The sequence below is a fragment of the Epinephelus fuscoguttatus genome, linkage group LG8, assembly GCF_011397635.1.
Source record: "Epinephelus fuscoguttatus linkage group LG8, E.fuscoguttatus.final_Chr_v1".
Taxonomy (NCBI): Eukaryota; Metazoa; Chordata; class Actinopteri; order Perciformes; family Serranidae; genus Epinephelus; species Epinephelus fuscoguttatus.
In genome coordinates, this window is record NC_064759.1 from 32,966,505 (window position 1) to 32,993,143 (window position 26,639).

At 41.9% G+C, this 26,639-nt stretch overlaps 1 long non-coding RNA gene across 1 annotated transcript in view; it reads right to left on the minus strand.

Moving 5' to 3' along the window:
• Positions 1–6,250: 6,250 nt before the first annotated feature.
• The window catches only part of LOC125893879 (uncharacterized), an 80,237-nt gene continuing 59,848 nt past the window's right edge, over positions 6,251–26,639 (minus strand). Inside the window, exons 3-4 of the long non-coding RNA XR_007449938.1 lie at positions 22,621–22,692; positions 6,251–6,561 (exon numbers count right to left, since the gene is read on the minus strand). This is a non-coding gene — a long non-coding RNA (uncharacterized LOC125893879). The remainder of the gene's footprint in view (positions 6,562–22,620; positions 22,693–26,639) is intronic.

Genomic DNA, 26,639 nt, shown 5'->3' on the forward strand with positions numbered 1-26,639 from the left:
ATTCGGAATGGATCTGCAACCCACTTTTGGACCGCGACCCATCAGTTGGGAACAACTGCCTTTAAGTGACTCAATTTTCACCTGGTTTCACAGAGTTCCAAACTCCTCTTAATGTGTGAATACTTCTTTCGTTAACCCCATCAGCGCATTGGTCTCTTGATTGCAATCTTCCAAATTACGGGAGTTATACTCAAACAGTCAAGAACAACCTGAGCATTTTCATGGTGCACCTGGCTGAGATGCAACATCTTACATACTGTTCGGACGTTAAATCTGACACAGTTTATCATATTTTATAAGATGTTGACACAGTTTGTGTATAAATTGTGAGTTTGCAAAGACACTGCTAAATTTAAAATACAGTAGTCTGCCTATGTTAATATACCACCAGAAGCTTCCTTAGGTTGTTTCCTTAAGAGTTGGAGACACGGGCCAATATACATATGTGCTTGTCTCTGCGGAGTGGTTTTATGCACACTGTAAAGCTGTCAGTTATGTCTGTGCGCATACAGTGCCCTCACCATGTCGCCAGGCTCTGTAAAAGCCATGTATGGGAAACACTGCAGGCCATGGCACTTATGGATATTTCTCTTTACATTCATCATTTTTACATGTACTCACTGGAAGCCGAGGGGCTGTCAAAAAGACTTACTGCTTTTCATCTTCATATTGAAATACCACAGGAGGTTGTCGCCCTGCTGCTCGTATTATATCATTTCTATTGTTATGGTATAGAGTTACACTACAGTTATCCCATCCATGCACAAAGGCAGACACACACACACACACACACACTCTCACACACACCTAGTCCAAGTGGGATGCTTGAGCCAAGAGGTGCTTGCTATGATTTGGCCTTGTTAAGCTGTTGACCCTGAAGAGAGAGAATTACCTCTGTTGGGAAGCAGGCGGTGTGTGTGTGTGTGTGTATGTGTGTGTGTGTGTTTCTGTACCATATACGAATGTCTGGTGGTGATGGGAGCAGGAGGAGGGTGGGGGTGCACTAGCTTTGAGTTAAGGGCTCTATCAAGGGACAAACTTCTCCGGCACCACAAAGCCACATGATCCATCTCCCTTTTTAGCTGGTGTCAGGACCATTTTATGTGATGATGATTTGATGCTTGGGCACTGGGCCTCCTTCTCCCCCTCTCAGATTGAGCTATGATAGTCGGAGCTGGGATCGCTGGGATCACTGAGCTGCTAGGCTCCAGCCGTCACAAAACAGTAATGTGTCCCTCAGCTGTGGGAACACACTGACAAATCCCCTTCCTATTGAATTCACAAATCCTTCTTTGCTTCACAACTTCACACCCAGAGACTCTTATCTTTAAAAGTGACATAACTAGAATTTATTAATCTGCAGCTGAAATAAACACCAGCTTTACCCTTTAAAGGCCCAGCACACCCACACCAGAGGTTTCAGTTAAACTGGCTAACTAGACCCCTTATCAGGTGTAAGTTGGGTGGAGCTACGCTGTGAATTACATGATATCACCAAACTGTATAGCCGTGTCCAAAATCACTCCAAATGTCCTATATTGCACATTATATTCACCTTCTGCCTTTTTATTTGAGTGTCTGATTTCAGAGTGGGAATTTTTTCTCTATAGTACCCTGAAGATTTCCCATCATGGAACAGAGGAAGTAGAGTCTACAGTATGTACAGTACACTACTTTCTGCTCACAGTCACACAATGTGTCACACCAGTACTTGTAAATATAAACCCATTTTCAATCACTTAGAATAAAAGCCAACAGGTGCTCTGCAGATTGATGGATAAATATTTCACTTTAAACTACAGTGAATACAATTAAATATGTTGAAATGTGAAATGCATTTCTTGCATTTTCTTCAAAAAAAAAAAAAAAATCTTATACTTAAAGGGACAGTTCACCCCAAGATCAAACATACTTATTTTTTCTTTTACTTGTACTGTAGTGCTATTTATCAGTGTAGATTGTTTTGCTGTGAGTTGCTGGGTGCCTTCTCTTGAATATAATTGAACTACTCATGGACGACAGACTTGTGCTCATGACAGCATGAGACGTAAACATTAAAGGGAAATTTCGGTTTATTTCAACCTGTCTCCTATCGTCCTAAATTTGTTTCAAGTGACTAGTGACATAAAAATAATAGTTAGCATGTTAGCCGTTAGCCTAGATAGGTTGAAATAAACTGAAATTTCCCTTTAATGGTGTCCTTCTCTGCTGAGCTGTACTGCTAGCTCAATGGTGCTAGGTGAGCTAGCAGCAGATGCATGCATCTTTTTGTGCAATGATACAACTGGTGGGTGTAGTTCGGTACAGAGAAAATAGTTCCTACATGAAAATGCTCACAACAAAGTCTGTGAATTATCTTGTGTAACTACGTCATGATTTCTGGAAAGGCACATTACTGTTGAGTTTTTCAAATGTTTCTTTATGGTGCTTTGAGAACATCAATCCAAGTGCCATCTACTTCCATTATATTGGAGAGAAGGCAGACATCTTTGACAACACTTGACAACTCACATCAAAACAATCTAGACTGATAAATAGCACTACAGGTAAGAGGAAAAATATGCATTTTTTTTATTTGGGGTGGACTGTCCCTTTAAGGTGTAGGCTACATGGACAAATAAACAACACAAAACAAACAAATAAACAGAAAAAGGTTGCAGACATTTTAATGGGACATGTGCTACTGTCGATGTGGGAAGAGCACAACTTGTAGGTCTGACTCCATTGACTGAGCCAGTTCACACATATAGGATGTTGAGAACACGCAATACTACAGAGATGGCACACAATAATCAATATTCATCTTACACAAGCAGCCAAAGTCTTGTAAAAAAAAAAAAAAAAAAAAGATCACAACCGAACATTGTTTAAATTGAGATTAAAGGGTCAGTTTACCCAAATTAAAAAAAAAGAAAAAATCATAAGTGGGTTTGGGTGAACTGAACCTTTAAGTAGTTTTCCCTAATGTACATCCCTAACAGTACCACCAATGCTTTAGCACTGGCAATAAACAAAATCCTTTAACACACTGCTATTATGATCATAAATGTTATAAATCTACTGTATTGTCCAATTACACGCAGCTTTTAAACAGTGTCAGTGTGTTGTGTTTGTGATAGGCTGTGTAATGGTGTAATAACTCTGTCCCCTGTAAGACGGCCAGGGAGGCTGTGTTTAAATGAGACGGTTCTGCTACATTAGCTTCATAACACCATAATCCTTTCTCCATAAACCATTACATGCGCCGCAACATTTCTGATTTATGGGGGGTCGAGAATCAATGGGAAAAAATTAATGCTCGCAAAACGTCCCAGGGACAATATTGAGCAGATTTTAATTGTGATTTCGTTCAAGTGGCTGTTAGCCAGATGATGAATGGGAGCTAACCTTCCACTCTGCCGAGCACTGGAGAGAGTCTTTAATATGACAATTAAGTGTCTGTCCTTTAGATTTTATTGTATCCTTCTCTCTCTATCTTGTGGGCAACTCTGTCCACCCTCCTCCTGTTTTTTTTACCTCCCTCCCACTCTCCTTTCCATTGCTCCCTCTCTTCATGTCACTTCATCTGTACAGTGCAGCTTTTGCGCAGATTAAATTGAGACTCCAGTTTTCTCCATCTCAGAGCACTTACTTATGTTTTATGACACGCACTAAGTCAATTTTATGTTGTTATTGATTTTTCCCCCCCTCCTCTTATTACCCTCTTGCTTAAATCGACACAAACCATTTTGCCTTTTGCTCTCGGATTCTTACCACTCTTGTCTTGCGGTGACCTTAAGTGTATGACTAAGAAAACCATCTATGAGGAGTGTGTGTTTGTTTTGAAGCTTAAAAAGTGTGGTTTCCTCTGAGAAAAATCACCATCTGATGTAAAATGAAAAGGTATGACCAGAAGGTGGCAGGTTCAACTCGGAGGTGCCACTCAAAACTTCTCTTGCGTGTAAAGAATCAAACACAACCTTTTTTTTTCTTCTGTAACATTGAAGAAAGGAAGTAAAACACAGATTTTGTTGCCTTATCTTACTACACCTGACAGGATACAGGCTTTCACATATTTCAGTGTAGGTGGATGACATCACCTACTCAACCCTATTTGTGGCCCCCACAGGGAAAATAAGCATTTTCTGTCACGCATCAGGCCCCGTGTTGGCTTCAGATATTTCATAGAAAACATGTTTTTCCATGAGTTGTTTTCATTTAGTTCTTCAAGTAAGCGAAAACATGGTTTGTAGGGATTTTTGATTTCACCTTCATCATGAAGAGTGACAATGCCTCTGGCACAATGCAAGCGGTATTTTCTGACTGTGTATTTATTCACAAGTGTCTCTGCAAACTGAGCCAACAAGACTGAAGGCCAAGATTTTCAATGATTGTGTGAAGCATAACTGAATAGACATTAACAAAACAGAGTGAATACAGTCAGCAAACAATTAGAATTAGAAACAAACATCACTGACGAGCCGAAGAAATTATGAAAAGTAAATCTTTTTATTGGAGAGCTTGTTTTAACAGCACCACTATTTACACTTCCTTTCCAGTTTACTTATGCATTGCTTTAAGCAGAACTAACTGCTAAGTGTGGGGGGGTTAAATGCAATAAGAGCTGGCTTGATCTCAATCAATTTGTCCCTGTCTGTTGGCAGGTGCCCAGGCTTTGCTGTGTCCCAGTCCCCAGTGTTGGCTCCATCAGGACTCCCAGCAAAGAGCTAAGCAGCAGCATCAATGTGACCATTTAGAGCGTGATCTGTGCAGATGCAGTAGGAAGGTCAGGCCATTGTGTAGCCCTCCTCCCTCTTGCCTTTCACTTCACCCTCTAGGACGGCGTCCACATCAAAGTTGTTATTGAGGCCCCTCAATCGGAAATCCTGGTTTGGCAGGGAAGTGAGGTCTTTAAGAAAAGAATGAGGGCCTTGACCCAACATGGGCGACTAAATCAGCCCGCCGACAGCCAAGAGGAAGATTAATACTCATAGGGCCTCTTTACACCTGGCGTTAACAAGCATCTCATATCTGGAGTCTGGATTGTGTTTACACTTGACCTTAAAATGCATTTCAGTAAAATCAAATACCACATTCTCTTGTAAGATTTGACAAATTCTGTATTTCCTCATCCATAAAGTCAAATTTGACTAACACGTTATGAATTTCCCTGAAACCTCTATGATGATTTACAACAATTTCTTTTCACACATTTACATTTTTAACCCTAGTGTTGTGTATGAGGTCCTGCAGATCCTGCCCCTCTTTAACAGCTAAAACAAACCCACTAAACATTGTTTTTACCTCCATGATACTTCATTACTTTTTCTGATTTTATGAGAACTGCTTAGAAACAGGATTTAAAACTGATGACATGTTTCTACCTGTTTGCATTATTAAAGTCAGCTCAGTCAGTGTCCTCCAGTCCCCTTTTGTCCTCATGTAAGTTTGCTGTCCCCATACTGAGAAGTACCCGATTCAGCTGCAAAAAGCTAGAAGATGCATGGAGAGCCTTGTTTCAACTACAGAGCAATTTATATTTATACATGCATGACCCATATTACATAAAAATTTGATTTATGTCATGAAAAATGTTCATATTTGGTGTAATAAGGATTCTTTCTTGTCATTTCTGTTTTGTCAGCTTCCTCAAATGTGCAAGCCCTGCAGCAAAGGGAAGAGACGGGGAAAAAAACAGACCCAAAAAAAAAAAAAGATACTTTTGCAATTGTCATTATCATTTTGACACATACCGCAGTGGGGTCTGTGGGACTTAAAACAAGGAAGTAAGGTCAATGTCAAAAAGAACACGACGGTTAAAACTTTTATTAGGAATGTTGCATCATTTTTGTTAGCACATATAAAGATACAGAGAAAAAGACAGAATCTTATAGCGATTTCAAGGTGCAATGTGTAATGCCCGGCCACATGTTCCAAACAAATAGGGGGCAGCATTTCACCTCCTCACACACTACTTAAAAATGTATAGCGAACAAGTGATCAATATATAATGAACTGCTTGACATACAATACAATCTGAATTTACAGTCATCGGTTATTTATTTTAAAAAAAGAAAGAAAGAAAAAGTGAAATACTAGCAGGACAAGAATATGCAACAATTCTCCAACCTACTTAAACTTTGAGAACCAGTCTAAATAAAACTGCTATCTTATAATCTTGTTGTGTAGCATCTGTTTTTATGCTATAGCTTGCCAGACCACAGTAGCAAGTAAATAGCCACATTAAAATGGCATTTGGAATGTTTATCTGTACAGTGTGTTGTCATTAATTGCATTAAGATACATCTCGCTAAATCGCCAACATCAGATGTTACTTACCAGTCTAAAAGAAACATTTCAAGTTCAGCAGCGAACCTCTATACTCGCCAAGAGCTGTCTCCAGTGGTGGAAAGCCATGCCAGTGTTGGAGTGGGCGGTTGTGATGGGGATAAAGGTCCCTAACCAAGAGCTTCAGCCATCTTTGTGTTTCCTGTGACGCCAACTGGGAGATGTACTCTACGTCTTCGTCCTCTCACGTTGATCTGAGGGCAGTCTGGATGCTACAGTGACTCACTACCGCCTCTTGAGGTAGAAGTGGTATGACAAGAAAGGGGCTAGCTGGTTAGCATGCTCATTTTATCAGATATATCTGCAGAATATGTAGACTTTTTGACATAACATCAAAACTTTAACCTCTTTACATCATGTTGAAATTCAAATTTATTGATTAGAATAAATAGTCCCTGGTGTTTTAAACTAGGATTCTGGCCATATCTTACGCATTGCACATTTAACACCTTGCTACACAGTTATTTCATTAAATCCAACTTCAGTTTTTCAAATAACTAACTCTTGGAGGTGTTTTCCCACAACACTAGCACATGTAATGTCGACAAATATCTCAGAACATGTCCATAGCTGGTTTTGGTGATAAATTTTCAAAGTGTCTTGTGCACATTTACAGCTCTATATTTAAAGCACTTCTTCTTTATCTGATAACAGTCCCAGCAGCAAAGACAAGTCAAAGGATGCCATGGCTCTCTAGTTTACCATCTGAAAGGGAAGAGGAAACTACATCATCTGTAACCCCAACAGCAGCAAAGAAAGAGAGGGGAAGAAAAAGTAAGGAGCAGGAGGGAGGCAGATTGAGGAGAAGGTGGCAGATAGAGGGATGCATGACTTCTTTCCTCTTTCTTCCTCTCCCTCTGTTTTCAGCTCATGTGGAAAAAGCTTTTCAAATTATGATGTGGATTGACGTGCAGCAGCTGTCCCCTCTCCTGGGTCCTGTCCGTCACCTCACCGGTCACCGCTGACAGCACTATGATGGATTAGGAATTGTCATCCAGGACGCTTGTCACTTGTTTACAAGTCGGCCATCCCTCATCTCTCACCACAGGCCTTATAATCTGGCCGACACTCCTCCAACCCCACCCCCCCCCCACCACCAGACACGCTATACAAGACAACACCATACATTACAACAGCTTTTTTTTTTTTTCCTCCTTCTCTTCCCCCTAACCTTTCTCTCTCTCTCCCTCCTACATCCCTGGGCTGAACACAGTCAACACATTTAATGCATTAATATATGTGTTGTGTTCGCCAATCTCCCAGGGACTGGGGCGATGTCTTCTCCTGTCAACCTCTACCCCTGAGAACTGACTGGGTTTTATACAAACATCCCAGTGGGAGAGGGAGGGAGGCTTAGATCTAACCTGCATTCTGTTATTTGAAGAATGGAGCTTTTAAATCTGTTGCCCAAAACTATGGACGATATATATTCTCCATCACTAGAACCTTTACTTTGGTGCTCTGATGGTATATAAGACCCTGTGTAATCCATAACTTCTGGTTGGTTATAATCAGGTGGTAATGTATGCAGAATTGCATTAGTTCTTGATTTTCCCTCATAATATATTATTCTAAGGTGAGTTACAACTACATAATCAATGCTAAAACAGTGGGTAGTCAACTGATTTGTATATTATTATTACACTAGAAGACGTTTCAACTAATTAATCGAGTGAAAGTAGAAAAGAAAATGCTATTTTCAGCTTCACAAATGTAAAGTTCAGCTTTATCGATTTTGTGTAATTTGAAATAGAATATCTTTGGATTTTGGATTTTTAGTAAAGACATCACCTTGGGCATTATCAACTTGTCATTTTTTTCTGACATTTCAAAGTTGTGAGCATTTAAAAATGTGTGTATTTGTGGACTAAGCGACACTTCTTTACTCACTTAACTTTTTGTCGTGTACATTGATTCGAACAGGTTTTCACAGTGTGAAGCAAAAACAGCCAAGACCATTTTCCAAAAGCTTTCAGACCCAATGATGTTGAGCCTGCATCTCAGAAATATGGAGGAAGGAAGCCCCGCAGAGCGCACTTTGATCTCTCTCTACTGCATCTCTCAGTCTGTGGCCTGCTGTGGGAATGTGTGAGTTTATGCTCCCTCTGCAGGCATAGTCCAAACTGGAAGACGAGCTAACCAGCCTGCCTCTGTAGCTTGGACTCAGCCCTGCCAGCTGTGATCCTGCAGAGAGGATGAGTGGATGCCATCTACCCTGCACTGCTGAGACCCTCCCTGTGCTCCCAGTGTGGCCCTTGAGAGAGGCCATAATCTTCTCCTATCTGCCTTAATGGTTCCCTCTGTGGATGCTGAGATGGCAGGCCTGGGAATGGGGGCAGCATGCTGAATCCTACCACGAGCATATTGTCATTAAATTAAAAATTTCTGAACACTCCCTTGCTCGTGGCATAACCGCCGCCGTGAGAGCGATCATAATTGGCTCTGAAAACATGCATAATTGCCTTCAGCTGGCGTTCTTTTACAGTTGACATTGTTGAGGCAACTGCGGGGCGATTGGTGAATTGAATATGCAGCTTGTTTCACATGGCAGTCGTAATTGAAATATGGTACGTGTGAGTGGAAGATTACATTAAAGCTCCTAGATAATCACCTGACAGGGGAGTCATTGAATCGACAATCTGCCGTGGAGTTTCGGGGAGCGGGCCAGAGCGAACAGGCCGAGGGAGGAAGGGGAGGGAGGAGGGCGAGTAGGGTGGGGGTAAAGGAAGGCATCAGGCAGAATTAGAAGAAGAGAAAAAAAAAAAAAACAGGCTCTTGGCTGGCGCACTTATTCAGAGCAGTCCTGGATTGCCAGCCTGGCATTCCTGGGCTCTTTCTATCACCACATTTATCCCGCTCCCTCCCACCCTTCCTATTCTCTCTTAGATGCTCACCCCTCCACTGCTTTGAGTAGACCACTTCCCCTTTAAGAGCTAACAGATGGCTATCCATTGCTGTTGCATTTTATCCTCATTTTCATTCATATTTTTATTGCCTTTTTTCATTGTGGCAAAACAGCACCTTTTTAGTCCATACAGACAAACAAGACTGCCGACACAGACCTTAAAATAACTGAAATTATGTACTGTTGTTGATTTTCCTTTTACCTGTACGACATCATTTTGTAGAAAGAAACATCTCATGATTCAACTGGCATATTAACGATTTGATTTCTCTGAAACTTCCTCACACCATTTTTTTTTTCTGACGTTCCTTTCACTTCCTCACCCTAATAGACAGCAGGAAGGGAAGTGTTATTTCACAACACACACACATTAGGCACATTACTGGAAAACTGATAGAGAATGCACAAAAGAAAAGAAGCTCCCATTCATCCTCTCCTCCTCCGCTGTAGACTATCAGCGCTGTTGTTGTTGCTGAGGTAAAAAACCTTGCAGGTGCCTCCTCTCTTTAATCTACTTCTCCCCTCACCATTATCTTATATTTGGGTATAAACACACAGACTGTGCAACCCGATAATATGCAATTAAAAACAAAGATCATTAAAAAGTTATTGGTGTCTGCCTAATTACTATAACTTTACCCCCCTTATAATGAGCGTGCATGGGTATTGATTCGAAGCAAATCTCCCTTTCCTCCTGGAAAAAAGCAGGTAGTTACTTTGTGTTAAATCATTAATATAGTAATGATTTTTCCAGAACACTCTCAATTAAGACCAGAGCAGAAAATGACCCAGGGGAGCTGAAGCTCACGCTCTTAAAAGTGTGATGTTCCAAATATATCCTGGCTTCTCTCGCCAGAGAATATGTATAGGGCCGAGCCGTGTCTTTGAATCATTTAAAGTGTGGCCCGTTGATTAGGATGTGTGTAAATGTGTTTCTGTGTTAAAGGTCTGCACCTTTAATGTAATACAGTATGTACTAATACACTGGATTGCATAAGCAGGTAATAAGGAAGCAGAGAAAGTGATGTGGTGGTTTGGTTTGACCTCCAGTAGATAATAAAGAAAAAGTCTGCCAGGATTAAAATTGATGAAAAATATTAATAATAAAAAGGGCAGACAATTCCACTAATGTAGTTGTAGAATAAAAATAGTGCATACTACGACCTCGTTAAAAGGTTAAACAACTATCAGTTTACAAATACCTAAAGAAAATGCGTATGATTTACATTGTATTCCATAACGTACAGTAGTTAGTTGATGGTTACCATAATCTACACTACATACTTAATTCACTCTATGTAATGTAGATTTGTGTCAACCGAAATAAGGTCACTTAAATGTGTTCTGCAAATAACAAGTGTATCGTTGTTTTGCATCATTACTCCAAACAGCCAGTGCACCAATTGTATGTTCAACACATTCTCACTCCGACCTCGTCACATATTAACGTTTGGTCATGGACCCTCCATGTCCAGATACAACGTGCAAGGTACCCTGGGTGCGTTGGTTGTTGATGTTCTGGGACACTGTGTCAAGTTCTGCCTGTTACATGCATTGTCTTCTTTCAAAATACATTTCTGTTTTCACAGGAAATTTATGAAATAAATAAATGCATTGGATCAGTACAACACTAACTAATGCACGTGGTTGGGTTTAGGAAAACTTTAGGCTTTAGAATCTTGTGGGACACTAACACTGTTCTTCCAGGTGAAAGTCTGTGTTTGTTGGGCCCATCCTCCACCTCTCCCACCTGCCCTACTTGGACTTTCATTCTTGTCTCACTGCGTTTCCCCTGATGCCACCAAGTACCATTAAACTATAGCTGACCGGCTGCGAAACATGCCGATGCTAAAAGACAGCTTTTTCGGCAGTGCCTGATGCCACAAGTCACTGCCCAAGTGCCAGATTTCAACTTCGTTTGATATGTTAACCGTAAACTAGGTAGCATCAATTTGCTTCACCACAGGTGAATTCTAGTCTGATCAGTAAATCAACATGCTTGCCGTTTGCATGTGAGAAAAAGTTTTCACCATGAATTCAATATAACACAGCATAACTAAATGATATAGCCTACAAATGGTCATTTTGTGGATGACGGATTACTTTAAAAATATAATGATAGCCATGTACACCTTCTTATTTTGGGGTGTTAGCTAACTTTTGCTAATTAGCACTACACACGTAAAGAAGTACAGATGAGGCTTAGTAGAACGTCATTAGTTTTGCAGATATTAGGTCATAAATCAAGCTATTGGATGAACTAACATTTTGATGGGAATCACAAAAGGCATTTCAATTAATCTAAAGGGGAACATGAAGGTATATATTAAATTTCACTGCAATCCATCCAACAATTGTTGAAACATTTCAGTAATGTCAAACTCATAGCAGTGTTTGAAGAAATATCAGGTGATCATTAGGATACATTGTGGAACCATTAAGTGTTTGTAAAAAAATTTGTGCCAATTCAATGGGCATATTGTTCTCATTTCCACATTGTCAGATACCAATCCTTTACCACGCCCTTCAGCGTGTGGCATCAATGCTGATGGCACCCTTTCGTGTCTGTATGAGACACATCAGCTAATTCCAATGTAAACACTCAGTGCAACTGATAGAGTGCATGAACCAAGACAGTCCATGTAGGGAGGAAGTGAGGGGACATAGGGAGGGGTGGTGGCTGGGTCAAACAAATACAGGACTTTCATCCAGGAGACTGCTGTTTGTTCATTCATTCATTCATTCATCTTCTAACCGCTTCATCCTCTTGAGGGTCGCGGGGGGGCTGGAGCCTATCCCAGCTGACATCGGGCGAGAGGCAGGGTACACCCTGGACAGGTCGCCAGACTATCGCAGGGCTGACACATAGAGACAAACAACCATTCACGCTCACATTCACACCTACGGGCAATTTAGAGTTACCAATTAACCTAGTCCCCAATCTGCATGTCTTTGGACTGTGGGAGGAAGCCGGAGTGCCTGGAGAGAACCCACGCTGACACGGGGAGAACATGCAAACTCCGCACAGAAGGGCTCCCACACCCAGGATCGAACCGGCAACCCTCTTGCTGTGAGGCGAGAGTGCTAACCACCACACCACCGTGCCGCCCACTGCTGTTTGTGTGAAACCAAAATCAATGTTTTAACATGATGCCAGTATTTGACAACCTGGGAATAACAACGGGTTGTGCTGAACAATTTCACTGGATAAGTGAAAACTGATGTAACCTGCTGATGGTATAAGAGAAGAAGACAGGGGGCAATTAAACTGAGCTTACTCCCAGGCCTCAGTGTAAATCTCAAGGATATAATCACCCTCTTCACATGGTGGATGATAAAGTTAGAGTGCAGATATGAAAGACTTCCTGTGTCTGCTATGCTTCCAGGTTTGCGTATAAAACTTGCTTGCCTTTGTAATTCTAATCTTGCTACTCTGTGATCTCTGAACCTTCACCCATATGAGCCCATCCCCTACTGGACTCGCCCCAAAATGTTCCAACAATTAGATCATTTGTCTGTCTATTATCTCAACACCTGCAAGAAAATCTGTCTCAATTTTCCCCTCTGCTTCTGATCTGGTCTCCCTCCCGTCTTCTCCTGTGGCCCCACTGAGACGCTGGTTTGGCCCCGAGCAGCTTCTGTCTCTGTCAGGAGGCTCCTGGGCGCTGCCACCCCACCATGCATTATGCCCATGCCAAGAGTCTGTGCCAGTTCACACCCCTTTAGTGCGGAATGCTTGTCGTGACCCTGCCTTTTCTTTTCTTTGCGCTCTTTCGAGGCCCATGTGCCAAACACACACAGGGCTCAAGTAGGGATGCACAAAAAACATCTCTCTCTCCTTCCTTTCAGTCAGACCCATAATATTCACTTAGTGAGGACCAGGAGGGGTTGGAACAAAGAGACCTTTGGGGTTGGGCAGTGATTCGTTATAGTCCCCATAACCACAGTTTACAGCAGCTGTCTTTTGAAATGCTTGACATTTTACTTCCTATTCCTTAGATTTGGTCGGCGGGTACAGTGCGTCATCTTTGTTTGACTTTATCACACGTAAAGAGCCATTTTCACTTGGTTTAATGTCATCACCTAGGTAACCAGCAGGTTTTTGGCAACAACGCAGAAACGGCCAATTTGTCAATGGAATGTGTGAAGTGTCAATATAAATCTATCTAACCCCTCTGGGCCCCATTCAGGAGATAATTTTTCATATGCATATGAGAATTTTTGGTGTATTACTTTCTCACACTTTTTTTTGAACAGCCAGCGACAGATTAGACAGAAGCTCCAGTTCAGGGGTCAGGAGGAGTGAGGAGGGGGAGAAGGAAGAGAGGTGAAGGCAGAGAGCTGGTTTTGTGGGAGAAAGCAGTTGGATGAAGAAATTTGAGCTCCGTTCTTAGAGCAGGCATTTAAATCCTCTTGGAGGGTTGCTTCAGGGGTTTCTGAATGAATCTCCAGTAAAATGAAAAGTACACTCACATTCACTGTTTGACTAAAGTACAATCCTTAAGATTTCAGTTGGGGTTGATATGGTGACACCTGTGGTTAGCAGTGATAACAACAAGTGCATTTTTAACTACAGTTTCCATAATCATGACGTGACAGTGGATTGGTTGATGTGTGGTTAGGTTTGGGCAAAAGTGAAATGAAATTTAGGGACGTTTGATCTTTTTGGAGGTTAGGGAAATGAGACCTCCATCATCATTGTAATACTATAATAAAAACACAGCAGTTTCCCATGTTAAGTCCAATATGTTTTTCACCCATCCATTCAGCCAGACCTCTTCCCTTTGCAGACTTATAACAACATCACCTACAGGGCTGCCAACTCTAAAACCTCCTACAGACTGTAAGATTTTACGATCATAGAAGTTTAGTGCAAGGGACACTGGATCTAATAAACTTGGGTATGACATCAGGTTTGATGTATGCAGATTGTACAATGACATTTCATGCTGCATTTCTTTTGGTTGGTTAGTAGACGTAGGTCATAACAGCAGTCACACAGTGAGATGGTTGTCCCAAATTTCTGACACTGTCAGAATTTTATCCCAGGCTGTCTTTGATCGCAAGACTGTGACAACGGCCATCCTTGAACCTCTCTCACTGTGCGATGTAGGACGGCTGTTTTGGAGCCACGATCAAAGATATCACCATGTTTCTTTTACATCGGTCATCTTTTGTCTGGGACGGGAAATCGCACAGTGTATACCAGACTTTCCACATTAACCATGAGACTCATGCTTCCTTTTTTTTCTGCGCTATTCCATCACGCAATAAAAAAATGAATTTATGACTGATAGCGTTGCGGCTTGGAAAAGAGGACATTGGCAACACAGAGACAGAAAGAGGACAGAGGAACACAGCACAACAGCAGCACCACAAAAGACTACATTCAAGTAAGTCCTCCTTTGGAAAAACCCGGCCATCACTAGGATTTTGATGCACATCTATTCATGTTGTTAAAGTGGTGCTTGGAGAGGTCAAAAAACACAAGAATTCTTGTTGAATATTCGGCGTCACCAAAGAGGTCCCAAGTTGATAAAACATTTTCTATAATAGGTTTGCAGAGAAGTGCAGTGGATTTCTTATCAAAATTTTCCTGATTATGACCCATATAAAATCTAAAGTAATTTTACAATCTAACGCCAAACTAAATTAAAAAAGTTTTTTTTTTAATTGATAAAGTAAAGACAGAGTGGAAATAGGAGGAGAGAGAGGGGTATAACATGCAACAAAAGTCCAAGGGATGGAATCAAACCTGGGACATTGTGGTAATGTGGTATGCACTGTGAACACATGGCTACCAAAGCACTCATGCTAAATCGAAACGTTGGCAGCTCTGGTCAACTGACGTCCTTCTTTGCTCCCATCATATGGCCGCTAGAGAGCTTTGACACTTAAATTGAAGGCGCTTGCTGAAAAAACCAGTGCTGTCATTTGGAGGACAGTCTCATATTTAGAGGTAATTTAAAAGACCTACATTGAATTTCTTTTGCCAAAATGAAATTAAAAATCAAATCAAAATTTCCAGGATTTCAACCTTAAAGAGTGAAACCAAATGACTGAAGATAATTTCTAACTAAACCCAACAACAACCAAGATCTCCACACTGCTGCAGCCTTGGGATAAAGTCAAATGGAGGTCCATGACCTGTAATGATTTTTTTAATCGAGGGTCCGTGACGTGAAAATGTTTGAGCTCCCCTGCTGTAAATACTTATGATAGAAGAAGAACAGTGTGTCACAGCATGGCATTTATGTTCATGTGACATTATCAAAATGCTCATATGACAGCACACCAATTATGAATCCTGACGAGACGACACTGGAAAACATTTTGCACTTCCACTCTCGCTGACATGACCTTTTACTATGATCCTACGTTTCTCCGACAGACGTCACCTCCTGCGCTGCCCATCTCTCTCTTTTTTCTATCCATAGCTCCATCCTCTCTGCTTCCATCCTGAGATAAATCCCATTGGGTGGATGTTTTGTTGTGGAAGCTTGTGAATGTTTTCACCGTGCTGCTGTTATTTATTGGCCGCTGACAGGGCCATGAATTCCGGGCCAAAGTGAAACTCATATTGTTATCAAAAGCATAAAATTCCTATCACTTTAGGTGTCAGAGCAGAGACAAGAAAATGAAACAGGTACTCATAAAGACAGCAGGTGTCATAAATCAGCTGGAGAGGCCCGAGCAAGGAGACGCTTGATTAAATAAGGGGAATTAGGTATTTTTGCAAAAGCGGGAAATAACATTGATCTATGCCCCTGTCAGCGACGAGACTTGACACTATTGTGTATTGTTTATTCTTCTTGTGTATTTATAGTATATCAATCTCTGTCTGACTGAATGATATGAGTGAGAGAAAAGCCATTCTCCTTTGGCTGCCATGTGCTCTGTTGCTGGAAAACTAGGGACAGACTTATCCAGGATCTGAGTTCACCATCTCCGGTTTCCTCAGCAATTGAAACACCAACCATATCCTATGGCTTTGTTTACCAGGACATATGTGAAATGAGCCAATAGGACTACTGTTTCTCCCTACAGCGCCATCGGCATCAAGAGGCAATTTAAGGTCAGTCAGGGGTGAGACACTGCACTAGTTTATACCAGAGTGCAATCAAATTTCATTGCGTTTTACGGAAAATCACTTTCGGGAAATCATTTCTATTTTTCTACTGAGTGTCGGATATCTATTTAATAAGAAGAAGTCTTGTTGTTTGGAAAATGCACTAAATCTTCCCACTTCACTCTACTAGAAAATTCTAACACAACAAACAATCCTTTACTTGTGTGGCCTGTTTCATTGCTATTTTGTATACTCTCTGCAGAATCTCTATCAAGAGTTTGAATCTTCCACCATGGAGCCAGCACGGCCAAAGTATAAAACAGAAAAGATTTAATTTAAAAACCCATGAGTAAACACTTAAAGGCGAACTCCACCAATTTAATTCATCAAAGTCTGCTTCAGAGTAGGCTATTAGGGAGAACTACTGCATACATGAGCCTTTGGTAGCTCCAGAGGGAGCTGCATGAAGTCTGATAAAGTGATGTCAAATTATGTCACGAAAAAATCTGTGGGTGTTGAGTTAGAAAGAGGTGAGCTTACAGGACAACTTTAGCTTTCTGTCCATCTCTGCTTGAGGCCAGTGGCTTGAGGCTAGAGGAACCACTACCAGCTTAACACACCTGAATCTCTGACCCATGGATATATATATATAAATAAAGAAATCCGGGTACAGCATTGGAGGTGGGACCCCATCCATTCCTATGAAAGTTGATAAGTAGCACGTGAAGTCAAAAAAGTTTGACATACCAGGTGTAAAAGTACGTGGACCAGGTCGTGCCCGTAGAGCAACCATTCTAGAGATTTATCTTCTGCCTGCTGAGCCAGTTACATCTGGTTTAACTTGAATGGAGATAAATCATGTGGCTCTTCTCAACTTTCAAAATGTTTTCAGACCAAATGGATTAAATCCCAACAGTTATTTAAATGTTGGTAGTGATGTTAAAAAAAATGTATCCCGGATTGACAGCTGTCTCTTTTCCAATGTAGGTCTAAGGTGGAAAGTCTTTTTGGGCCACATGGTATCATGTGATGGACCCAGAGGTCATAGTTACACTGTTTGGCAACTCTGTCAAATCTGCCTTAAAGTCTAGTGCATTTCCTGGAGGTCTGCTTTGACCGAACAGTCAGAAGCCAAGTTGCACTGTGGGTAATGTAGGCAGATCATTTTGAAAAGGAGGAAGAATGTATGGAATAAAAAAGACAATGTCTCTACTTCTGGTGGGTCAATTTTGATCCTTTTTTTAAAAGCAGTCATTTTGATTCTTGCTTCATTATAGGAGTGCGATGCATAATCTGTGGAGTACTCTTCTTCACACATGAGCTTAACCAGTGCTTTAAAATGTCCCTCCTGCATGGTTTCCTTGGAAAATAGTGTCAGAAATGCTTGACAGCAGAAGTATGACTTATTGTCAATGACATCTCCCTAAAGCAAATTTAGCAAAGCAGCACACCCCTGTTTCAGGTTGCTCTCCCTAAATGTATAATTTCAGTAACGTCCCCCACTATGATTTGGAGATGTCTGCATGGCTGATAGGATCAGTGAACTCTGGAGAGTGGGGTGACGACCTTCCACCTCATCCATCACCCGGTGATGGACATGGGAAGCCAGTCCTTGACAGGCTTGGGGGTATGCGGGGGTGGAGGGTACAAATGGGGTTAAGGATAGGGCTGGAGAGGGATCTCAGTTACCACAGCATGGTGGCTGGAAGAACAAGGGGGGGGGGGGGAGTGGCCAGGATTGAGGTCAGGGATATATGATTGGGGTATTAGATGGACCACAGCTAGCCTGGTTAAATGTTTGTGTGGGGGACGAAGATGGATTATCTGACTGGTTGTTCATGTCTTACATGTGACAAATAAACAAAAGTGCATTACGTCATTTTGCCAGAATCTTTCTTCCTTCAGCTTTTTTACAGTGCAGGACATGACTAATTTTGGTTCAGTTCTGAGGCTGACATTCGTGAAAGAGCCACCCAGACCAATACAAATGATGAATCTGGTAATCAGGAGCAGTGTCACTCCATTGTCCAAATCTTGCTGAGGTGTAATGAGTCTCCGAGGGCCACTTGTTTCTTACACCCACTGAAACGAGCACCAACGTCATCAATCTTCAGAGTGGCTGAAGTGAAGTTGACTTCTGTCTGAAGGTGCTCCCCTCTGTTGATTTCTTCTCGGGAGCTCGGTGGAGAGCCCACGTTCCCGTCACACGCCGAGAGAGCGTGCACGCGAGAGAGAGCGGGGTGTGGTTGCACGCTGTGCGGACAATGAACACCAAACCTCCAACTGACACGACCAGTATTGAGTGAAACCAAGCCGCAAAGCAGGGATGCAGCACACACACACACACACACACACACACACACACGTCAGTGTGGAATGGGTTCAGTGACTTTTGACCTGGTGATCCAAACGCCTGTCAACACCATATACTACCATCATTTTGTGCGTGACTGTGTGATCATATGTTTTCCTCCGTCTGACCTAAATGCAGTCATGTCTAGACACTTCTTTCTTTCTGCTGCTGCATTGGTATATATTGTGCACCTCATGTCAAAAGTTTGCTTTTCAGGAAGTTAAACAAGACTCCTTCCCTCTCCTGTCAGACAGTAGCTTCATGCTTGGCATAGTGAAACCAGGAACAGGCTGTGGTGAGCTGCCCAGTTCACTCTCACTCATAACTCTGTGGTTTCACTGTTTATTTTTTCTACGCTGGTTTTGATTTTATTTTTAACTGCAGTGTTCTGTTGTATTTAAGTATGTGTTGTTTTGCCAAAGCTGATGTCTTACTATGAGGCAAATAAGGAGGCTATCATGTCTTAATGTCTAGATCAGGCTAAGTCTCATTCTGTAAATAAGGATAAGCACTTGTTATAACCTGAAAACAACAGGGATTGACACAGATACTGTATATTATAATCTCATGGAAGATTTGCCCTGATTGATCCTGTTGTTTCTGACTTTCTTCTTCTGTTCATCAAAATATTTACAACATATGGCTTTATAATGTATGGTGGCAAGTGATCTGTTGCTACCGTTTCATGTTATGGTGTGGATCAGGCCAAACAACAAGCTGCCCTTGCTTGTCTTCTGCTGGCCAGAGCCTCAGTGGGATGGGCAGTTTGTGAAATGACAGGACATGCCAACAAATTGCATCACTTCTGCCTCTGTGGCCGAGGACAATGGGCCACCATATGCCGAAGTGGGGAAATGAATGGAGCTCATTTGTGCTGGCACCCTGAGCCCCCGCTCCCCCCGACCCTGCTGGGGCCTCCATGGCACCGAGGCCGACACAGACAGACGAGCCCACCCTCTACCACGCCGCCGTGCTGCTGTCCACCACACCATCCCATAAGCCAACACCAACAAATATGTTGTTAGATTTGGTGTCTGGTGTTTGGTAATTAATAAAAAGGAGAAATTGTTGAGTTTTTTGGTAACATTTCACTCAATAGGGCTGAGATGGCATGTTTCAAACTAAAATTTTACTTTAGCTGCAGGGACAAGTTTCTCTGATTATTGTTCAGGAACAGTTTTATTAATATGGAGCACATCACTTACTCTTTATGCAAAATTATTATGATATATATTTTTTTCATGGATGAATATGCAGGGTGTGTCTGTAAAAGTAGCCTGTATACAAGTTTGTGTTTATCTGTGCCTTTATTTGTGTGTGTGTGTGTGTGTGCATGTGTGTGTGTGTGTGTGCAGGCCTGGGATGATAGCAGATGATTAAGGAGTGGCTGCTCTGTTGACATGAGATACTAATGAGGATGAAATGAGAAGGTCAGGGCTCGTCTCCAGGAGGGGGACACCCCCCTCTCCTCCCACCACCACCACCACCATCATCCCCACTTCCCTCCCCCCTTCTCTCTCTCCTCGTACCCCCTGGTCGCCTCCCTCCTCCTCAGGATGGACGGCTAATCCTCCTCTTAATCGGCACAGACCAGTACACACACACACACACACACACACACATGTGTATACACACACAGACGCCAACACACACGTATACACCGAGGCGCCTCTGATAGGCACTCTGCATCTTCATAATGGAGGTAATTAGCAGCTCAACAAGGCTACCTCAGCATTATGATTAGCACCTCTTTTTGAGCGCGCTCTGAATCTGACCAGTCTGGCCTCTGCTGTCACTCCATTCTGCTCTGCGCTGCCAATAAAGCAGACATAAAAACATTTATTTCAGAGTCAGATTAATTATTTATAAAGGGAGATATAGATATATTTGTCTAATAATGACTTTATGTAGTAAAGGTTTTATTTTAGCCATTAACATTTCAGAGAGATCAAAGGTCTATAAGTCCCATTAGCAGCCACTGGAGGCTGTGTTGCTTTTTAACCCAGCTTAAGTGGTTTGACCCCAGCTGATGTTGACAGCCCAAAACACTCAAAATATCACTTTTTAAAAACCAGCAAGCCCCCAAACGTATATGACCACATAAGTCGTATGTTCATACCTTTCAATACAACCTACAGGTGTGTTTTCTAAACTAGCGCACCTATCTGTGGACAATAGAATAGCTCATTGTGACCATTAATGGTCACAGTTTTAAACCGCTTTGGGTCGCAGTTGCACCACAACCGCTTAGTTAGATTTAGAAAAAAAACCCACAATGGTTTGGTTTAAAAGAACTACATTTGTTGGTAAGGTAACATCATGTGACATGCATCACGTGAAATTATTTATGTGACACACACCCACATTCTGCATTTGGTTGTTAAAATTACTCTAAATTGACTTCTGGTTTCACACAGGACATGAACACTGGTCTCCTGGATGAAAGTCTGAAGCATGTTTAACCCGCCCCTCCCCCTACCCCTCCGCCTCCCAGCTTGCTTCCCTTTCTTGCTCTTTATATTACATCACCATACTTCCTCCTTTGCTCCCACAATAATTACTACGACCACTACAAGTCGCTGTCTAACAAAAAATGTATATATGGGTCAGAAGTTCTACTTGTAAAAACTCCCTATGTGGTCGTGTTTTGGAAGACAACAGTCACTTAAAACCCCAATACAAAAGCACATACAATATGAGTAATGTTCACAATTTATTTAAAAGTCATGATCATGCTCAAAATGCTATGTGTTTTGGATATTGTCCTATACGTAAAACCTAAATGGTTTCATTTGTAAGATTCTTTAACACAGGGCGTTTCTCATAAGTCATTTAACTGTTTCACTTCTGCTGGTGCAGGCTAGCTAAAAGAAAAACTAGAAGTGCTGTCAGTCATCAGCAAAATGGTGGATGACTTATGCAGTGACGGAGGGATGTAACGATAGAAAACCAGGCAAAGGTAGGAGTGATGGCCGGCCAGCGATGCAGCAAAGCGACCTGTGTGAGTGCAGGGGAGCTCTCATTAATGAAGGTGTGAGGGTCTCCATCAGCATAGTGAACTGTTGACCCCGACAAGGGGAAGGAAGTGCTCGGCCAGCTGCGTGCCATTTTTCATCTCTCTGATAGACCTCAAAAGCGAGGCATGGGGGAGGGGGGAGGAGGGAGAGAGAGATGGGGGACAGAGGAGAGAGAGGGAAAGGGGGTGGGTCCGATATTAAAAAGAAGTTGGCCCCGTGAAGTGTGGCGAAGTGTTGGATGGAGGCCTCCTAAGCCGTGACCCCTGTGATTTTAAAGAGTGTCTCGCTCACCTCGTTAATCAAAGGCTGATGCGTATCACAGTGACCCCCCTCCCTCCTTCCACACCACCCAAACCCCACCTCAGCCAGGTCCTTACTGTCATTTTTCACAGGAGGTTCATGGGAAGATAAGGATCCTCAGGTTGCCAACCAGTTCAAGAGAGGAAATGTCTGGGAAGGCGTGTGTTAGATTTGTGTGTGTGTGTGTATGTGTGTGTGTGTGTGTGTGTGTGTGTGTATGTGCTTGTGTGCACATCAATGAAAGAGGAAGGCCGGGGTCAAGACTGTAAGATGATGTTTTGCAACACTTTTATGTGTATGACACATTTGCTTAATGATGCTTTATATCAGCTCTAATTAAAAGGAAGTCAATTTCACACATCAGCGTCTGTACACAGGTGTTTGGGAGTAGTACACTGTATGTGAATAAAAGCTGAATGAAGCGTTTGTGGCTCCAAGAGGAGAAGTGATGTCAAAATGAAAAAAAAAAAAAAAAAATGAAGTGATCTAAAAAAAAATCTGGGCGGTGTGGAGTTAGAAAGAAAGTGAAATGTTTTAGTCATTTTACTCTTGTGTGAATCTGCCATGTTTGTAATTTGTCATGTAAAAATTCCTGCGTAAATTACCTACCAGACTTTAGTTAAACAGAAGCTCTAATATTAGAACTCACGTGCAAATTGGACTTCAGGAGTAATGTGTGTTTTGCATGCGATTTCCTGTCCTCCTGGGCATCCTCTTCCTCCTGCAACGAGACAGTGGTGGAATTTATAGGGAAAGGTTTCGCAAGCATTTTTCAGTGCATTCAGCAAGCTTTGCTTCGTTTAATCAAGGAAGTGACAAATTGTTAAATCATCTGCAAAAAAACTGAGGCTGGATAATTAGGTTTTTTTTAACATAAATTCCACACATAAAAAGTTCCTCAAGTTTGTGTGTCCCCTCCCTGCAAATCAAAACATGTTGTAACTTCATAAACCTGCTGTGTGTTAGCTTCAGTCCAGTGTGATCGTTGTAGCTTGATCAAGAGCGAGGGAGAGAGAAAGAGTGGGAGAGAGAGGGAGAGGAAAAATGAGCCTGCCAGTGGTTAATTGAGCATACAGATTCCTAATGTGTCAGGCAGTGGCCTCGCAGATGAGGGATGGCACTTTTTTACGATGCATCTTCCTTTGTTTCCTCTTTAAGGCTAATGAAGTCGGCCTTCCAGTCGCCACCTGGGCCAGACACTCAGACACCAGAGACACTCTCACATCCCATTCACAAAGTCTAACAGCGAGTCATCATCTTCTACACCCCCCCCCCCCCCCCCTCCACCTCCACACACACACACCCTCCACCCTCTACCCTCAGCTCGCCCAAAGACAAACACACACATGCAATGACACATGCACAGCCATGCATGTACACATACTGTATGAGAATGCACACACGCACACACGCGTGGGGTTATTCGCTGGACATTTGTGATAAACTCACACTCTGGGCTGATGTTTACAGCATATTCATTATCAAAGCCGCAGACCTGTTTATTTTTACTGTCTCAAAACAGCAAGCATCCATTATCCAAAGATTTTTTTTTGTCTTTTCCTTCATGCCTTTAGGTCACCCACTAATGAGCTTAACACTGAGGAAACGTGGAAGCGATTAGACGAGGCTTGGCTGTTTGAACAACGGGGTGATGATATTGTACCTTATGATTACACGCATTTATATCAACAGAAACAAGAGAAGACAAGAGGCAGCCTAGAAGGTCTGTAGCTTTTCACAGCTATATAGTTGGGGGACTTCACATGGGTTTTCCTGCGTGTGAGCAACTAGTGAGTGATGTTCACTGTTGTTGGCAGCCTCGCACTTCCTTCCTTATCCTTGTTCTGCTTTAGCAAGGTGAGCCTAAACCTCCTTCAGCGCCTCTGTCTCTTTCGCTGTGGCAGCTTGGGCCAAGTAGTTCTGGTCACCCAAACATGTTCAAGGTGCTCCATGACCATATGTTTGCTCATTGGGGAACGGAGCAGGGAAGGGCTGGACTCTATGACCTTCACCCAGGTTGAGCAATGAATACTTCAGGCTCCGCTCACTTGGGTTCATGCCAGGTGAACACAGTAGTCGGGCATCCCAGACATGCACCCAGAGCCCAGCAAGCATTTGACTGCTGCAGACACACAGAAGGTGGAGAATGAGAATGGGAAGGTGGGGCGTTGTTAGGTTTTTAAGGAGGAAACTTTTAGTTCTCTGCTCTGTGGTGGCCCAGTTTGTCCAAACTGGTGTTTAATGGCTGGTAGAATATTGAAAACCTGCAGAGGGCCATCAGACAGGCCTTCACTTGATGTTATAATGAGTTGGACTATGTTCATATGTGTGTTGGGATGCTGTAAGTGCCACAATCAGAGCACAAAATGTTAAGCATTAAAAACATTTTTTGGGTTGATTCTATGCAACGACAAAATATTTTTATGCCATATATATTGTGGTTTTCACGGCACTAACATCCACTGTACGTCTGCTGTTTCAGTTGTGAGATGATATGCTGTGCATGGTACACATTACTGTCACGGCACATTTCCTCAACTGTAAATCAAATTCAACTTCCATTTTCACTTGTTATATTATATCAATTCCTCATTTAGTAATATTCATCCACGGTAATTTCCAGCAGTAACAGAAGCAGTATAATGCCTAAAATGGCAGCAACAGTTCCCTGTTTTAGTTCTGTTGGGGTGGAGGCAAAAGTGTTGTGGTTTTACAAGCATTCGGTGCCAGGAATATAATAATTATCAGTTACTTTTAGTTTCAGTTTTATCACATTTACAGTCAGAGTCAGAGCCAAAAATAACAAAATGTAAATGTTTAAAAATGCAATAATTAATCTTAATAATTTAAAGTAAATACTATGTTTCACAAATACTAAGTTAAGTCAGGTCTATATATAGAGCACATTTAACAACAGTGAATGCTGACTAAAATTCTGTACAAAGAGATACAATGGAACAGAGACACAATCAAATAAAAAGAGAATATGAGTAAATTAATAAAAGCATTCAATATCTTGATTAATTCATTAAAACATAAAAAAACAGTGTGGTCATGGTCACGCAAGTGAAATGATAATTAAAATGTTTAGGAAAAGAGATAGGCTTACAGACAGGTTTTAAAGGTGTCAGTGGAGGGGTAAGATCTAATTGTTAGTGGCGAACTACTCCACAATTTTGGGTCAACGATTAAAATTGCTCGATCGCCTTTGGTTTGAGGGTGAGCATCACCAGATCTGAGAGGTTGGGAGGTGAACCACAGGATTAGCAGTTCAGAGATGTGACCAGGTGTCTTTGCTGTGCTTTAAAAACAAATAAATTAATCTTACAATCTTTACGTCACTGGTAACCAGGGAGGCCAGTATCAGGACAACTACAACTGAAAAAAAAAAAAAAAACACACCAAATTACACATACAGTACATCCAAAAGTCAATTCTCTATAGTCTAAAAATAAATAAACAGAATTTAGGATCACAGTTTTTGATATTTTTGATATAAATAATTTTATTAACTTTTTTTCTGCACTTATTTTCATTTCAGTCCACTCAGAGGCCACATAAGAGCATTAGTTAAATTTCATGGCTCCCAAATGGAGTTGCCTTCCCCCGCTTATTTCAATTAATTGTTTAGTTTTAACCTCTTTTAACACAAATTCCGTCCTGAATTATGGCATGTGCATGGGTGCAAAATAAGCAACAGATTAAACCTGTGCTGATAACTCAAAATGCCTCCGTAGTCGAGTCAACAAGGGATCTTTATGGGGAGGGAAAGGGCTGAAGGAAAACGCCATTACTCTCCAGATAATTTAAACATGTGTTGGCATTTATCTTGGTGGTCCATGTCCGAACACTAATGACAAACTCTTGTTATTAGTGGACTGAATCAATGCCAAAGGCATGCCCACCCAAAACTTTAATCCGTTAATGTTCCCCACTCTCTAATTTGGTATTACGGAAAAATACAAGAGATGCATAGGTACAGTAGTTCTTCAAAGTAGTATAAATACAGAGTAACACAACACATATTGGACATGGTGTGTGTTGTTTTTTTTTTTTAGATCTCTCTCTCCTTCTCCCTCCATCTCTCTTTTTCTGTACCAGTCTTCCACCATCGAACTTTATTTTCGTGGGAAGATTAAATATTTCTGCTTGAGAACACCCTTTAAACTATGAAATGACTGCTGTCACTGACACACAGACACCCCCTGTATACACACACACACACACACACATACACACACACACACACACCACGCTCCCCTGATTTTGGATGGATAGATGGTTGGGAAGAGGAGGAAGGGAGGGGGGGCTGAAATATATAATCTCCTGAAAAGAATGAGGCCCTCTGGGATTTTCTCAAAGTGGCCCCTCTTTGCACTGGGGCTGGGGGAGAGTAGTGGGTGAGTGCTGGTGGTGCGGGTGGGTGAGTGGATGGGAGGTAGGTGGGGGGGGGGGGGCAAAAACATGGCCACTCCACACTGTAACCTGAGCCAGAAGGGGGCCAATCTGTCAAATAATTAGCTGTTGCCCAGCACAAAGGTTTTATTTGCAGGAATTTCATCGCGGCAGGATTGAATAATATGTCTGTGTATTGTGCGGGGTCATGGGAACATCATCTCTTACTGGTGGGCCATAAAAGACGGCTAAATGATAATGAGAAAAGGCTCT